The sequence below is a fragment of the Pongo pygmaeus genome, chromosome 12 (assembly GCF_028885625.2).
Source record: "Pongo pygmaeus isolate AG05252 chromosome 12, NHGRI_mPonPyg2-v2.0_pri, whole genome shotgun sequence".
NCBI classification, from domain to species: domain Eukaryota; kingdom Metazoa; phylum Chordata; class Mammalia; order Primates; family Hominidae; genus Pongo; species Pongo pygmaeus.
In genome coordinates, this window is record NC_072385.2 from 131,717,533 (window position 1) to 131,735,981 (window position 18,449).

Sequence of the window (18,449 nt, forward strand, 5' to 3'; positions counted from 1 at the left end):
AGTTGTTTCTATTTATTTGTGTTTACAAACAAAGTTTATATGGACATTCATGTACATACTTTTGTGTAAAAATGTGTTTTCATTTCTCTTAGGTATGTCCCAAGGAGTTCAATAGCAGGGTCATATGGTATCTCTGTGTTTAACCTTCTGTAGAACAGCCAAGTTGTTTACAAGGTGGTTGCACCTTTCTATGTTCCTTCCAATAATGGGTGAGGGTTCTGATTTCTCTGCATTTTTCTTATTATATTTTTGATGATAGCCATCCTAGTGGATGTGAAGTTGTATTTCAATATGGTCTTGATTTGCATTTCCCTGATGACTAATGATGTTGAGTATCTTTTCTTGTGTTTCTTGGCTATTTGAATATCTTATTTGGAGCATGTTTATTCATATATGTTTTCCCATTTTTAATTGTGTTATTTTATTTCTATTACTTTTTATACAATTGACCCTTGAACAATATGGTTTAAACTGCATGGGTTCACTTATACGTGAATTTTCTTCTACCTCTGCAACCTCTGAGACAGCAAGACCAACCCATCCTCTTACTCCTCCTCCTCAGCCTACTCAGTGTGAAGATGAGGAAGATGAACACCTTTGTGAAGATCCAACTCCACTTGATAAATAATGTTCTCTCTAATAAATTCAACTTAATAAATAATAAATAATATTCTCTCAGGAATTTCTAAACATTTTCTTTTCTCTAGCTTACTTTATTGTGAAAAGACAGTATATAATGTATAACATATAAAATATGTGTTAATTGACTATCAATAAGGCTGTCAGTCAACAGTAGGATATTAGTAGTTAAGTTTTTTGGGAGTCAAAAGTTTTATGCAGATTTTTGACTGTGTAGGGGCATTGTTAAAGGGTTAACTATATTAGTCCCTAAGATATGATTTCCTAATATTTTCTTCCATTCTGTGGTTATCTCTTATTTTCTTAATGGATTCTTCAAAGCACACAAGTTTTTAATATTGAAGAAGTCTGTTTTATCATTTTCTTTTTTTTTTTTTGTTTTTAACGTCACATCTAAGAAACTATAGTCTATTTCAAGATCACAAAGAAATGCACTGGTTTTCTTCTAAGAGTTTTGTAGTTGTAGCTCTTATAGTCAGGTCTTTGATACACTTTCAGTTAACTTTTTATATATAGGTTGAGGTGAATATCCAATTATTCCAGCATCAATGGTTGAGAAGACTGTTCCCTCCCCTATTTAATTGTTCTGGCACTCTTTTCAGAAATGAATTAACAATAAATGTGAGGATTTACTTCTGGGCGCTCAGTTGGATTCTATTAATCTGTGTGTCTCTCCTTTCACCAGTGCTGACTGCCAGTGCCATGCTTTTCTGATTACTGCAGCTGTGTAGGAAGCTTTGACATTGGGAAGCCTGAGTCCTTCAGCTTCGTTCTTCTGTTTTAAGATGGTTTTGAATATTCTGGATCCCTTGAATTCCATATTAATTTTTGTCTTGTCAATTTCTGCAAAAATAATAGCAGGGATCATGACGAATATTGTGTTGAATCGGTACATCAATTTGGGAAATATCATCTCAATAATATTAAATCTTCATATCTAAGTTCAAATGATATATTTTTACTTATTTATGTCTTTTTAAATTTTTTCCAACAATTTTTTTATGGTTTTCAGAGGAAAGCTTCATATTTATTTTGTTAAATTAATTTTGATTTCATTAATTTCATTTCGTCAAATTGTTTTATTCATGTTGATGCTTTTGCAAATTGAATCTTTTTTTTGTTTAATTTTTGGGCTTTTCATTACTAGGGCAAAAAATACGATTGATTTTGGATGTTGATGTTCACAAAATTCTTTATTAGCTCTAACAGTTTTAAGAAGTTTCCTCAGGATTTTATATACATAAGATGATGTTATCTGCAAATAAGGGTAGTTTTACTCCTTTCTTTCCAATCTAGATGCTTTCTATTTCTCTATCTTGCCTAACTGCCTGGGCCAGAACCTCCAGCACCATGGTAAATGGAGAGGCTGAAAACAGAAATCCCTGAGTTGTTCCTGATGTTAGGGGAAATTATTTAATTTTTCACAGCGGAGTCTGATGTAGGCTATGGGGTTTTCATGGCTGCACCCTTTACCAAGTTAAGTTTTCTTCTACTCTTAGTTTTATAGGCTTTGTATTATTATTATTATTATTAAGGGGTAGCAGATTTTGTCATTTGTTTCATTCTTCATCTATTGAGATAATCACGTATTTTTGTTATTTATTCTATTAATATGATGAATTACATCATTAGATTTTCACATGGTTAAAACAATCTTGTGTTCTTGGGACAAATCCTACTTGCCTATTGCATATAATCCTTTTTTATGTTTCTAGATTTAGTTTTCTATTATTCTGTTGATGATTTTTGCATCTATAGTGTAGATAGTATTTGTTTTTATTTTATAATTGATGTAAAGGGAGACTTACAGAAGTTCAGCACATTTTCCAAGCTCATGCAGAAAGAAAATGAAGGAGCAAGATTCAAGCCTGAGGTTAGTTGTAATGGTGACTTTCAGTTTAGGTGACACGTTTTGCGACTAAAACTACAAATCCTGGATTAGAAGAAGAATACTGTTTATTATTGTGACCTCAAGAGGATTTAGTACACCCCCAAAGAAAGACTGTTTTCTCAACTGCCTTCTTTAAAAAAAAAAGTCAGATTGTTAAAAAAAAAAAAAAAAAAAAAGCTCTATATGCTAAAAATATCAATCAAGCTTTCTGCCTAGCTCTGCATAGGTAAAAATGACAAAGCTATATAAGAAAAGAAATTAAATAATTGTCGATATCATAATAAAGAGGAATCTACCACATAGTCTTATAGAGAATTCTTTTTTGAGTTTTTCAGGTTTAATTTCAGATTCCCGATAGAAAATTAACAATTTGAGATGTGCAAGTTACATAGGCATGTCACTCAGGACGGACAGTTGTTTAAGTCATGAAAATAAAATAAATCTTTCTACATTTTAAAAAAGGCCACTATGATTTAGTGAGTTCTCGTATATCTGTTACCTTTGGATTTAAAATTGTGCCAATGTATAGCATGGTGACTGTAGTTAGCAATACTGTATTATGTATTGAAATTTGCTAAGAAAGTAGATTTTATGTGTTTCTTACTCCACACACAGACACACACACAGAAAATGGTAACTATGTGAGGTGATAAACATGTTGACTAGCTTGATTGTGTAATCATTTCACAATGTATACACATAGAAACACCCCACTTGTACATCTTCAATATATGCGATTTTTAATTTGTCAATTATGCCTTAATAAAGCTGGGGGAAAGATAGTGCCATGGAGCCATATATCAAAATACACTTCTCATCTATCGAGTATCAAGCTAGTATGTGAAGAGTGGATGGAATACATTATAGCATTACTGATATTTGGCTTTAATTAAACTAGTTCAACCACTGTGGAAGTCAGTGTGGTGATTCCTCAGGGATCTAGAACTAGAAATACCATTTGACCCAGCAATCCCATTACTGGGTATATACCCAGAGGATTATAAATCATGCTGCTATAAAGACATATGCACACGTATGTTTATTGCGGCACTATTCACAATAGCAAAGACTTGGAACCAACCCAAATGTCCAACAATGATAGACTGGATTAAGAAAACGTGGCATATATACACCATGGAATACTATGCAGCCATAAAAAATGATGAGTTCATGTCCTTTGTAGGGACATGGATGAAGCTGGAAACCATCATTCTCAGCAAACTATCGCAAGGACAAAAAACCAAACACCACATGTTCTCACTCATAGGTGGGAATTGAACAATGAGAACACTTGGACACAGGAAGGGGAACATCGCATACCGGGGCCTGTTGTGGGGTGGTAGGAGGGGGGAGGGATAGCATTAGGAGAAATACCTAATGTAAATGACGAGTTAATGGGTGCAGCACACCAACATGGCGCATGTATACATATGTAACAAACCTGCATGTTGTGCACATGTACCCTAAAACTTAAAGTATAATAAAAAAAAAAAAAACTTCTCAATAAAACTTCTGTTTGTTATTTCAGTTAGCCAAGCCGTTTTTCTACTTTTCTTAAATTCCCTCAGCATCTGGCACAATGCTGGGTATATGTTAATCTGATTAAAATTAAAGAATGAATATAAAATTACTCTATAATTTCTAAAATACCATACAAATATGAGATGTCAATAATTAAGAAAATAGTGATAAGAATGCAGTAAATATGTGTTAAATTTAATGGCATTATAATTCTAGAATATCTTATAATCAAAGTCATGTAGGTACACACAATATAATATAAAATTGGGATCTTAATCATCTTTTGAAGATCATGATGAAGTTTAAACAAGACATTTAAATGTCTGCTGATCTAGAAATATCAGGTAACACGTAAAAGTACAAGTAGAATTTATTTATTTTTTTAAATTTATTGAGACAGGGTTTCTCTGTGTTACCCAAGCTTCAGTGTGATTATGGCTCAGGGTACCTTGACCTCACTTGATCAACAAGTAATGCTCCCACCTTAGCCTCCTCAGTAGCTAGAAATCTAGACACATGCTGCCATGCTTGGTTAATTTTTTTGGTTTTTATTTTTTCGAGATGGGGTCCCACTACATTGCCTAGGCTGGTCTCAAACTCCCGGGCTCAAGCAATCCTCCCACTTTGGCCTCCCAAATTTCTGTGATGACAAGCCATGAGCCACTGCACGTAGCCATAATTTATATAGAATATTAGGGACAGCGAAGACTCATATTGTCAATGAGACTTTTTATGTACTTGTTCTAAGGATAAAAACTGATGCTCTATGAGCCCTATTCAGAACAAGTTTGAAATGAAGTGTGAAATTAACAAATAACAGTACTCAGGTTGAGTGTATAGAGTAATACAAGCACCTCATAGACTTAAGGACATTGAAGTTCAAGTTGCTCAAGGAAACAAAGTAAGTGGTGGAGACTGAACCACTTGAAATGTTCCTTCCTTTGTGCAAACAATGGTGGATTACCAGTTTTACTGACTCGTGAATATACAGTTGCTATGTCTACTATTTCTTTTGGAAAAGAAGATGGTGCACCTTCTGTGGCAAATATAAAGTTATTTTATTAGTTTGATGTTTTTACTGCAAGCAAATACAAACCCCAACACAAAGCAACTTAAACATTGTTTTCACAAATCCAGAGGCAGGATGGTTATGTCAATGTTCCAACCATATCTTTAGATCCTGGGTTTCCACATATCTACTTGGCCTTCCTCAGGCACTGGCCTCCCACTGAGTTTACCTGTCTTCTTCATTGGAATCACCCATCAGGCCATGCCTCCCACTGAGTTTACCTGTCTTCTTCATTGGAATCACCCATCAGGCCATGCCTCCCACTGAGTTTACCTGTCTTCTTTATTGGAATCACCCATCAGGCCATCTGATTGTCCAGGATTGTTTCAGATGCTCAAGCCTAAACCCATCACTAGCAAGGGAACTGAGAACACTCATGAGTGGCTTAAATGGAGGAGGTAGAGACATGCCTAGCAACATCAGGGTTCTCCTTGCAGGAAACAAGGGGAAGGATGTCGAGCAGATATCTGCAGTAATGTTACGGTTCTCTACTTAAATGAATGTCTTTTTCTTTTCTCCCAAACAATAAACACTGATGTAATATTTTCAATGTATTTTCTTCTTACCTGGAAGTTTAACTTTGATTTAGGATTTTTCTGACCCTTGGAGATAAGGATGACAGAAGCCTTGGGGAGAATAATGCCGGCACCAAAACAACTGGAGCCTTGTAATCAGAGTAATTTCATCCCTGGGTTCGATTCTCAGTTAACGTGTGTGACTGCTATCTAAACTCCTCTTTCCACACGTCCCCCCTGGGGCCTTTTCTGATTGCAGCAGTTGTTTTTCGTATTATGCCTGCATTAAACATGAAATTTCAGCTGCCGGAATTGAGCTTGCCTTTTTCTGACAAGATTGCAAACAGCTTAGCTGCAACCGTTAGGATCAACATAAACAGTCTCGTGAAATGGGTAAATGAGTTCATGTGCACAGGGCAGAAACTTCTTCAAATGCGGGGGCCACTACAAGAGGAGAAGTTACTAGAGTGCCATCACTGTATACATGAAAGGATGTGAGAAGAATGCCTGGGTCTTCTTCAGAGAGGCTAGAACACGTCCATCAAAACACTGGTCATATCCTTGGGCTGGCATTATTCCCCACCCCCTTCTCAAGGGTTCAAACAGGCTTAGATGGAGCAAAGAGGATGGGAAATAGTTTCGGTGACCCCATCAGTGAGGTCTTTTTGATCCTCTCTCAAATCTGTCTCAATACGATGTCACAGCTGCAAAGACTCAAATTTGACTTCCAAACACTTGAAAAGTAATACGCCTTAAGTAGTGAATTGGCAGAAAAAATAACATTGACTAACATGAAAGACTTCATTCAGATCCTCTTTGGAAACCCCTATCTTATGCCAGTCTATGTGGTAGCTACTCCAATCTCACTCTGCTGGCAAGCAATTAAAACCTATAAGGACCTAGCCCACCACCTGCTGTTTGCTGAAAGCTCACCATCTCCTCATTCTCTCCCCACTTGCCCCTGCAATTCTCCAGTCTGGGTTTCTCAAGATGAGTGCTGCTGACACGTGTCACCAGAGAATTCTTCATTGTCAGGGGCTCTCTTCGTTGTAGGATGTTAATGAGCTTCTATGGCCTTTACTCACTAGACACAAGTGACATTTACCAAAAGTGCAGACAAAATGCAGACCCAAAAAGTCCAGGGTATATTGCCAAATATACCCTGGGGGACAAATCACCCCTGATTAAGAACCATAGTTCTAAGTAATCTGTGCCTTCTTTGGGTTTCTAGATCATCCTTTTCTGTAACCTATCCCATTTACTTTTCCCACATCCTATATTTATAACTCCCACATCCTCCAAGTAAAACAAACAAAAATAAATAATCAGAACACATCCCATTTAGAAGGTCATCAATGAAAGTTTATTTTTCTCCTTTTCCATGTAGAGTCAAATGGAAATCAAGACAAGACTTCCAGTGTGAATACCAGGGGAGCAGTATATTTGGATTTCCAAAACAAGGGGCCAGGAGAAGAACATCAGGTGTAAAGCAGGAGTTAAGAAGTCCAGGAAATCAGGAAAAGTGGAAGCTGAGAGCAAGATAGAACGGAACAGAAGATTCAGGTCTAAGATCTGAAACAAAAAATGAATCATGCCAACTGCTTATTCTTTGTGAATGCTCCCCACAAGCAGTAGGGGCACTGGCTCATTCTGGAGGGGACTAGGGTGGCACAGAAAGCAGAGAAGGCCAAGAATAAAGGTTACATGGGCAAGGCAACAGGAGAAGCAGTGAAAGGAAGAACAGATGGGCTAGACTAAAAATGGAATTGGGTAAACTGCGTTGGACACCACCCTAAGGCAATGTTTCAGGTATGGTCAAAAATATACAAAAGTACACTAATAATTTTTTATACTTTGTGAATGTGTTACACTTAAGAAGTGTAACTTTTTAAATAAACCCTTTTACTAATTTAATTTTAGAGAAAGAAACTTGTACTCATGGGAGGAGGAAAATGTCTAGCTTCAGTTGGAAACAGCAAAGAACCTAAAAAGATTAAAAATAAAATCAAATAAAGAATATCACAAGTCAATAAATAGCTTACAGCAACAGCAGAGAAAGAGGAGTATGAGGAGTATGGTTTTGAGGGAAATGGTGGTCATCACCTGGCTTGGTGTGTACGTTGCCTAGAGAATGAGGGAGGCATCAGCTGAGCACCTGTGCTATGTCAGGCTCTTGCTTAGCACATTGCATTGGATAGTTCCCTTAATGCCCACAAAAGCCCCAGGAAAGATTATCTGCCCCATATTACAGACGAGGAAACTAATGATTCCTACTTGACCAAGGGGTTGCAATATAAAGCAGCAGAGCCAAGATGCAAATCTTCATCCCATTTTTCAAAGGAACACTCCATCCTTAACCACATCTTTTCCTTTCAGGAGGTTTTGTTGTTTACAAATATACCTGTATTTATTTTTCTGTATTTATTTATTTATTTTGAGACAGGGTCTCACTCTGTTGTCCAGGCCTCAACTTCCAGGGCTCAAGTGATCCTCCAACCTCAGCTTCCTGAGTAGCTGGGACTGCCAGCATGCACCACCACACCCAGATAATTTTTGTATTTTTAGTAGAGATGGGGTTTTGCCATATTACCCAGGCTGGTCTCGAATTCCTGGCCTCAAGAGATGCTCTCACCTGGCCTCCCAAAATGCTGGGATTACAGACGTGAGCCACTGCACTCAGCCTCTCTGTATTTCTCTACTGCACAAAACTCTTCTCCTTTGGGATGACAGAGAAGATGTATTGATTAATCATACTATTTTCAACTTTAGTTTAATATACTTCCATAAAAAGTAGACAACTCCTAGGTACACAATTCAAGAAATAATATCCAAGTTATTACACTCACTAAACTACCACCAAGATCAAGAAATAGAACATTATTAATACACCAAAATTTCCCATATTGTCTCGTTTCTCTTCTCTTAGAAAGTACCCACTATTCTGACTTCTAAAATCATAGATGATATTTCTTTTTAAAATTGTAGGTATATATAGAATAATACAGTATGAATTCTTTTCTTTTTGTTTGGCTGAATTTGCTAAAAATTTTGTTTGTAAGATTTATCCATGATGCTACGTATATCCACCAGACAGTCCTCTGTTGTGTAAATATGCCACAATTTATGTTTCTGCTCGATTTTGGAAGGACGTTGCATAAAATCAGTTTGGGCTTAATACATTTAGCCCTCCTATGAGCATTCTATGTTTTTTGTTTTATAAACTCACTTCCCTATTTCTGTTGGGAAGTAAAATTGCTGAATATGTACATGCACAGTTTAAAGTAGAGACTGCTAATTTTCCAAAGAGTTTTCAAATTACACCAATGTAATGGTAGTTTATTTGCTGTATAGTTTTTTATTATATAATATTCCATGGATATATTAGGTTGGTGCAAAAGTAATTGTGTTTTTTGCCATTACCTAATATCTATGCATTCTACTTTTCATGTTTTTTGTGCCCATGTACAATCATTTCATAGAAACACACACATACACAAACACACATCCACATACAGAAATTTAATAGCTCACACCAACAGTATTCTAGAAAAGCTGTACATCCATCTGTGTATGAGAGTGTCCAATGGTCCCTTATCTTACAAACTGTCTTGGAGACAATTTATGTTCAATTCATTGTCACAGATCCTCAACAATTGTCTTAGATGCAGCGTATTGTTGTGGTTACCATGATAGACTTTGGGCCTAGGGTACTTGAGTTGAATTCAGGTTTTGCCACTTACCATAGGATCCAGTAACCTCATGATGGAGTATATATTCCCCAAAAATGAAATCAGTATGCAAATAAATACTGAATACCAAATACTGAATACTATAGTATTGCAGCACTATTCACAACTGTCAAGATACGGAATCAACTGACATGCCCATGAACGGATGAGTGAATAAAGAAAATGTAGCATAGAAGAGAATGAAATCCTCTCCTTCACAGCAGCATGGATGACCCTGGAGGACATTATGTAGAGTGAAATAAGCCAGGACCAGAAAGATAAACACTGTATGTTCTCACTCATATGTGGAATCACTTAGTTTTTTAGCACTTCCTTCTCAGTTTCTCCATATGAAAAATGGAAATGATGATAATAAAAACACCTCATAGAATTACTAGATCGATAAAAGAATTAATACCTGTAAGACATTTAGAATACTACTTGGCATGTTATAAATTATATGTTAAATATGAAGTTAAATTTTCTATCATTCTGATATGTGTCTCTATATAAACATAGTGGACATTATAAAGATGCATAATAAATGCTCACTTAATATGATTATACTGCTTTTTCTTAATTTATCAAGTTCAGTCATTATCTACAAAATGTATTTTATAATAGATAAAGATGTAGCAGTTTTACATCCCATGTATCTCTGCCAGCATGGTTATGTCATAATCTTTGTTTAAATTAATAAACATTAATTACATAATGTATTCATTTTTCTAGGGATATTTGCTCTAGCAAAGTACCACAAACTGCAGTGCTCCAAGCAACAGAAATGTATTAACTCATAATTCTGGGGGCTACAGTTCCAAAATCAAGGCATCAGCAGGGCTATGTGCTGTCTGAGATCTCCTCCCACACACTGGTGGATTACTGGCAATCCTTGGCATTTCTTGGCTTGCAGCTTTGTAACTCCAATTATTGTGTTCGTCATCACATAGTGTTCTCTCTGTGTCTCTCTTTTCACCCATTTTTGTAAAGACACTCATCACATTGGATTAGGACCCATCCTCACGACCTTATCTTCACATGATTACAGCTCTAAAGACCCTATTTCCAAATATGGTCACATTCTGATGTATTTTCAAGGTTAGGATTTTAACATATCTTTTGTGAGGACATAATTCAACTCATGACACTGTATTATGTAAATATTATTCATGGCAATAGCAGTAGAAATCTATGCCTATATCACTCTACCTATTTAAAGAAAAAAATTTTCCGATGATCCATCAGTTATGCAGTACTTTAAATCACTTTACTCCAAATAATCCATTATAGCAAATAATTGGTCACTTCATGTCCTGAATACTTCCTTTCCAAGCTTTATATTCTTTTCCAATTTTTACCTTTTTTTTGTCTAGACCTACCATATAGCTGTCATGCAGAAACTTAGTTCATAATTCTTTTGTGTTAATGTTTCCTGTTTTCTGTATCTTACTTTTTCATGACTTACTTTCACCTTTCATTGAAATATATTCTTCCTTATGTTACTAAGAAAGAAGACATGATGGTCAAATTTTCTGAATCCTTAAATTTTTGGAAATTCTCTTATTATTCTATTTCCACAGTCATTGTACAGCTTAGCTAGGTATAAAATTGCAAATATTTTTTTCTTCAAAATTCGAAGGTAAGGCTATGTTTATTATCTAGCATAATATATCTTCCTCAAAAAGGCCAATGTCTTTCTAATTCTTGATCTCTTGGATGGAAGTGATTGCTTTCCTCTCTGTATCTATGGTAGTCTTTTAAAAGTTAATCCTCTTACACTGTTCCCATTCATAGACATAGGTATTTAATATATATTTAATTTGACTTTCTATATTCCTAATTTTAATGTTTTTTCTTGTCTTCCGGTTGTTTCTTTTCATAGCAAACTGCTCTTATTTTATAGATACAATTTATTTTCTTAGTATTCTAAGATTTAGAAGCTTAAAATTTTTCTTTTCCTTAATGCATTATCTCTGTTTGCTTCATACCCAGTCATTGCACTTGTCTTAACTGCATTTTGTGTGTGTGTGTTGAAAACTGATTGCAAGTGTAAAGACATATCTGACTGTTTAGATTTGCACATAGTGTAGTGACAAGCTGATTAGGAGCTCTGAATGTGTGGGTAAGACTTGTTCATTGCTTAGCATCATTGCAGATTGATCAGCCTGGAAGGCAAGCATTTCCTTTTAGGACTCTGAATGTACTTGGGTAAAATCGGGACTATTTAGTTTCTCCAGAGAATAACTATCTAATCTCTTGTTTGGATATTATGTCTGGGGATATATGTTCTAGGAGTTGAATTGCTAATTCTTTTAGGGGCTGTCTTTAAAATCATATTTAAAAGACCACCATTTTCTCAGCCCCACATTTTACTTCCTTTTACTATAAAATAAGCCTACATTCAATTTTCTAGCTGTGTGCATGGGGATTACATGGAGGCTGATTAGTATTATTCTGAATACACACAGTCAGGAAAATGTGGCATCTCCATTCACAGATGTGCAGTTGGTGCACCTGTTTCCATCTCTACACATCATCTCCTCACTTCACTGATACCAATACCAACAATTTCTGAGATTTTTCACATGATTTGCTTGGCAAGTCAGTTTTCTCCTCTTTGATATCAGTCTATACAGACATTTTATTTGTAGCTTCATCCTCCCTGCTTAAAAAAATATGACTTCTCCATCCATATTTTTTATCATTTTGGTTGCTATGGATTTAGGTAATTTTTAAAAAAATTCCCCAGTATTATAGAAAGAAAAATATGTAAATACATGTGGTCAATCTGTCATCATTGACCAGAAGACAACTTAGGGTTTTAATCCTGATGTTCCTTAAGAATTTTCTGTATATGATTTAACATGACTGGAATGTATTTTAGTGAATGGTGTGAGGGAAGGACTTACATATTGTTCAATAACTCCAATTTTACCAGCAGCAATTATTGAACAATGCTTTTCTTTTCCAAAGATATGTGAGGCTTCTCTTAAGTTCTTAAAATACATGTTGAGTTCTGTTACAGAGCTTTCTCTGTTTCTTTTTTAATAGCATTGTTTTCTTTGATATTAAAAATTATACTTATTCATTTTAGAAAATTTGCAAAATATATAGAAGTACAACATGAATATACAAACTACCCTCTCCCCACCACACTGTTTATTTCTTCAAGTATTATAAAGCATATGTGCATAATTTAAGCTTAAAATAGGAGCTTCTTTATGTTATTAGGCAACCTTCTTCAGTCACTTAACATTATGTAGTAAACAGTTTCTCATTGCATTAATTTTTTGTAGTGTGATTTGTAATTGCTTAAGAGTATTTAATCTTATAGATATGTCATAATTTATTTCTTTATATAGTTTGCCAGCACTGGATATTATGCAAATTTTAAGCTGTCTATTTCCAGTTCTAAACCCATTCCTCCTCTTAGTTTGTGGTTCTTGGATACTTGTGAAATAACTTTTATCCCTCTCTGTTTACTAGGAAAGAAAAACAATATATTGTTAACAACAATATATTGTTGTTGTTTTTTTCCTAAGATCTAGAATCTTTCTAACTAACTGAACAGTACATTCTATGCCAGAGAAATACTGATTTGATTTTGGAGCTGTATACAATTTCTACCAGCATCTTTTAAGCAGTGTTACTATGGTTCCCCTTGCTATTTGTAGAACCTGAGCCACAATCTCTGGCCTTTGGCCTTTGCAACGGCTGTTTTCTCCACCAGCACACTGCCCCTCCAGACACCCTCACCGTGGGTTCCCACCATCCCCTTCTCCCATCTTTGCTCACACATCACCATCCAGATGATGTCTACCCCAGCCACTCTAACCTCTGGCTCAGTACTCTTAATCTACTTCTGCCCGCTTGACTTGTCTTTTTCCGTAGCAGATTAAATGCATGATATAACTTGTTTATTATACCTATTTATAATTATTGCCTCTCCATACCAGAAGGTGACCTTCATGAGGACAGGTATCTTTACTTCAATCACCGATACCTCTGAGCACCTACAACAGTTCTTGACACAGGACAGATGCTCAATAAATCTGTTTTGAATGAAGGACATACATTCTATTCTTATTCTAACATACAGTTTATTTGTATTCTTTTATTCAGCCAGCACCAACTGGACACCTGGAGCCAGGCCCTACACAGGGGATGAACTGACATGAGTGGCCAACCCTCACTGTCACTGTCAAAGAGCTTCTAGTCAAGTGGGGGTGATACCAGAGGGGTCCAGGGAAGAGGTCAGGGGAGAAGAAGCTTGGTCTGTATGCAAATGCATGTAGCAGGAGTGGCTGAAAAATCACAGCTTGCTAGAAAGCCCAAGTCATGAAGCCTTTGCTGGCGTAGGGCTGTTGCTGGCGTAGGGCTGTTGCTGGTGTAGGGCTGTTGCTGGCATAGGGCTGTTGACTGGGATGTGGCAGGAGGGGTAGAAGTCACACACCCCAGATCAGGGTGCATCTTCCGAATGGAGTGTGCACTGCTCTGGGTGATAGTTGAGAGTGGTTGAGGGATTTGAAGTTGGATGATTAAACATACATTCTAAAAGGTCACTTTGAGCCTCTGTGAGGATGAATTGGAAAGCAGGCAGACAAGGGACAGGAGAGCACTTTGTAAAGTATCACGGCAGTCAGGGTGAGAAACGATAAGGTGAGAATTCACAGCAGTGCGGATTGAGAGGAGGGAAATAGTTAATAAACAGTTACGCAGTGCAGCGGGCAGGGCTTGATGGTGGAAGGATTAGAAAACAGCTTATAGGAAGAAGGAGAAAAGGTCTAGGACTTACTCTTGGGTTTCTGATATTAGTGACAATTTAGACAGGGGTGTTTATATTTATATGCAGGAGATAAGGTGCAGGACAATACTAGTTAACATTTTAATGTGCTTAATCTTAATACATATAGCATATATCCAGCTGGAGTTTTATTGTAAATAGCTAAGAAGGGAGTCTAAAACGTTAATATAACAAGTTGGAATGAAAATAAACATCTGGGAATTGCAGCCTGTAGATGGTGGTTGAAGCTATGGATAAATAAAATCACATAAGATATATATACACTGTGAGAAAACATGGGAACTCAGAAGAAATCCTGAGGATATCAGGAATTACTTCCCAGGTGGGGGGACGTGAAGAAACATGGAGGAAAACAGACATCCAATGAGAATTAGGACTTCGGAGGAAAAGGACACCAAGAAAGAGGGAAAGAGAAAATCCAAGGAGAAGGACCCCTCTGGAAGGAAGGTGTGACCAGCTACCAGTGGGCTCATTGTCTAACATGGTTTGGATCTGTGTCCCCACCCAAATCTCACATTGAATTGTAATCCCCAGTGTTGGGGGTGGGGCCTAGTGAGAGGTGATTGGATCATGGGGGTAAATTTCCTTCTTGCTGCTCTCATGATAGTGAGTGAGCTCTCATGAGATCTGGTTGTTTAAAAGTGTGTGTAGCAGCTGCCCCTTCTCTCTCTTGCTCCTGCTCCAGCCAGGTAAGATGTGCCTGCTTCCCCTTCTACCATAATTGCAAGTTTCCTGAGGCCTGCAAGCCATGCTTCCCATACAGCCTGTGGAACTGTGAGCCAGTTAAACCCGTTTTCTTTAGAAATTACCCAGTCTCGGGTAGTTCCTTTTAGCAATGAGGGAATGGACTAATACAGCATTATTTAAGTTATCTGTGACTTAGGAAGAGCAAATTTCATGAAGTGTTCTTAATTTAATATTAAGTGACTTGGACATTCTTTAATAACAAGAAAGAGCAAATAGAACAGGAGAATCAGAAAGGAGTTTGTGACCCATTTGGTCACCTTGCCTCTATTAAAGCAAACATTAAATTTCAGCAGCATGAAGTGACCTACCCAAGACCATACAGGTGGAAGGCTCAGCTTCATGTCCTCTGCCTGCCTACCTGCTACTGAGTTTCTCCTTCTGATTAGGATGCTGAGAATACACTACTGCTTCCTGAAATGCATCTCAATTCACTTATTATAATTGTACTTTATCAACAAAACACATCCAGGTTAGAGTAATCATATATGATTGGAAACAATTGTCTTGGTACCAGAGTTCTTCCATGGGATCCTACGGCATCCTGTGGATCAGCCATGCCTCTGGGGCACCTTCCAGTCTGTGATTTGGAGGTCAGCTGCTGAGGCTGCCAGCGGGTGCCAGGGGATGGAAAAGAAGCTGTGTTGTGGTTGCTTCCAGGCATGGCCTAAATCCAGTTTTACGTAAGTTTTAAAAGAAGCTACTTTCCTAATGTTCTTGACAAGCTGGAGAAAACTTCAGCAGCTCTTTCTTTCTGGATCGCTGTCTTAGCAACGATGCCTCTGATGGTGTTAGCACAGTTTCCTGCAGAAGCAATGCTGACCGGGGTGGTGTTTTCTGCTTTCCTTCGCGTGAGGTCCCCACAGCCTCATTCCTTTCAAGACTTGTCCTTCACTTCAATTCACTCATGTATGAGTCCATCACTTTTTTATTTTTTGCTACTTTTTCCATGACTGTGTTCTGCTATTCCATAGGCAACCATTGTCAAGCTGGGTGTCTTGTTGTTTGTTGTTGCTTTTGGTCACTGTGATCCTGGAGATGGCTGAGTACAAACCTGGACCACAAGAGGGAGAGAGGAGTGGCCCTGGCCTCCCTCAGTTAGGAGAAGTATCTGCAGCAAAATATGTAAAAACATTTCCAAAAGTGACTTACATGCCGTGTGTGGCACTGTCGTCCCTGGGTCCCACAGGAGCTGACCCAGCTAGCAGAGCTGTGACCACATCCCCACGTTTGCCGGGAAGGGTGGACTTGAGAGTTGCATCTGGCAGGCTCACTGGAGTCTGGCCTCTGAGCCTCAGTATCAGCCCCACTCTCAACATGAGAAAGAGTGTGGAGGTGCACACTCCGCTGGGGTATTTTAATTCCATTCAGATACTTGTTACCAGATCACCGGCCTCTCTGGAGACCCTTTATTTCCACCCTCTTCTGATAAAAGTCATTGCTTTTTTTACAACACTGATTAAAAAACCTTCTGTAGGTTTCCCTCCTTAACTGATTTTAGCAAAATTATCTTTAAGACTTTCCACATGGCGAGTGGCATTAACAGCACTTTAGTGACAGGTCTAGACCATTATTAACAAAAGCGTAGAAGAACGCAGCACTCATTTGAACAATGCAGAAGGTGTGAGGAATTTCAAATTCAAAATGACAAAACACCCCGCACGCTCCCTCGTGCTCCTGGATTTTTACTGCATGACTAGAATGTCAAAATTCCAGCTTCTTGTCTGAATATTAATTAGTATTTAAGACTCATTATGCTGGTTTTAGTGATTTATTTCATTCTGTAATTAGATATTATAATTACGTTATCTCTATCAGATTTTCAACTTTCCTTTAGTAAGAAATTGTTCAATAAATACAGATATAAATTTATTAAATTATAACACATCATTTGAACTGGGTTATAAATCTTGTTTTGAAATAATTAAATAATAACCTAGTCATGGCATGGTATTTTTGTTTTTATATGAATACATATTTTCCAGGTGGTCAATGTGTCCTAGTGGTATTTTGGGACCTTTGTTAAGTGACATAACTATCTCATGGTATTAAATTTTGACCTTCAGAATTCAGAGGAAAATTTATGGAATGGTACCATATATGCTATGCTATGTCATTTATGGCATTTCCAAAGAGTGGTTTCTTCCTGTAAGGGAATAACTCCTTACAGAAAACAGCATAAAATACTATATATAATAAACTAGGACAAGGATCAATTATTATTCCTTATTTTTTATTTGTGTTACTGTGCAATGATGGGCACATGTGTGTCTAAACCATTCCAAAAAGCAGGAAACAATAGGAGATACTCAGATAATTGTCCTTTAAGAGAGATTAAATGTGTCTACTTTGCCACAAGTAAAGAAAAATTTCAGAGTTGGTTACATGAATCACAGAATAATATTCAGGAAATGGTGACAGTGATTAGAATTATTTTGGTCTGGCTCCCAGAAGGGCTGATGCACGGTCACGGCCTTCGAATTCCACGCCTGAGCACGTGCTGAGTGTCGCCTCTGCATGACCCTGGCCCTGGCTCTGGAGATGCTGCTCTCTATGTGGGCCCCAGGGGAACACTGAGAATTTACATTAGCCCTTTAGCATGGCAAGGAAGAGCCATTTAGAGTCAGGAGTGGTTCTTCGAGATTTGGGCCTACTTTCTTGTTAAAGAAATGAATACTGTATTTTCTTAAACATAAATGTGGACATATGGTCTGAAACATGCTCTGAAAATGGGACAGAATATTTGATATCAGGTCTGTCCTAGACAATCTGGGACATATGGGTGCTGTACATAGTGATGATGAATCTGAATTTCGTATTAATTTTCCGAAGCCCACTGGCCAGTCTGTCTTGGGCTGTACGTGTGAGCTCACTTGTCCACACAGACTCCCTGAGGCCTGCTCACTACCTGCCAAGAGCCATCTTGGGCATTGGGAAAAACTGTAAAAAAAATGGACAAAACCCCCTGCCCTGTGGACACTAGCCCAGCCTCTTTTTTAAGGCGAAAATATATGAAATTTAATTGTAATTATTACTTTCCCCATCTGATAGAGGCATTTCATGAGTTTTTTTGTGTGTATACTAAAACTTCCAATCTTGATTTGGGCAAGAAGTTACCAGTGAGAGCACAGCTGATGCTCCTTTGCAGCTGAGGAAGGTGGGGAGGAGGGGCAGCAATCCAGCCCCTGAGCCCGAGACGTGGAGCAGCCCTCCGCTATGGAGATGGGCGTGGGACGACCAGGCAGGGAAATACGGCGAGAGAAAAAATGTTCAGTTACGGAGTCAATTACTGGAAATGTGACGCAAGAAAGGGGATGGGTGGGTGGCCTTAAGTCAAAAGGAAGAGCCCAGCTTTCTGAACCAAGGAAACCATCAACGTAGAGCGGACCCCACACAAACACAGTGAGCGCTTTACCGGCAGGGTCTAGGACAGCGTTTGTCCTCATGCCTGGGGAAGAAAGAAAAGCACTGCGAGGCTCAGAGACCTCCTCCCAAGATTGTGGAATTAAAAGGAACAGTGAGACGGACAGGCTCTTTG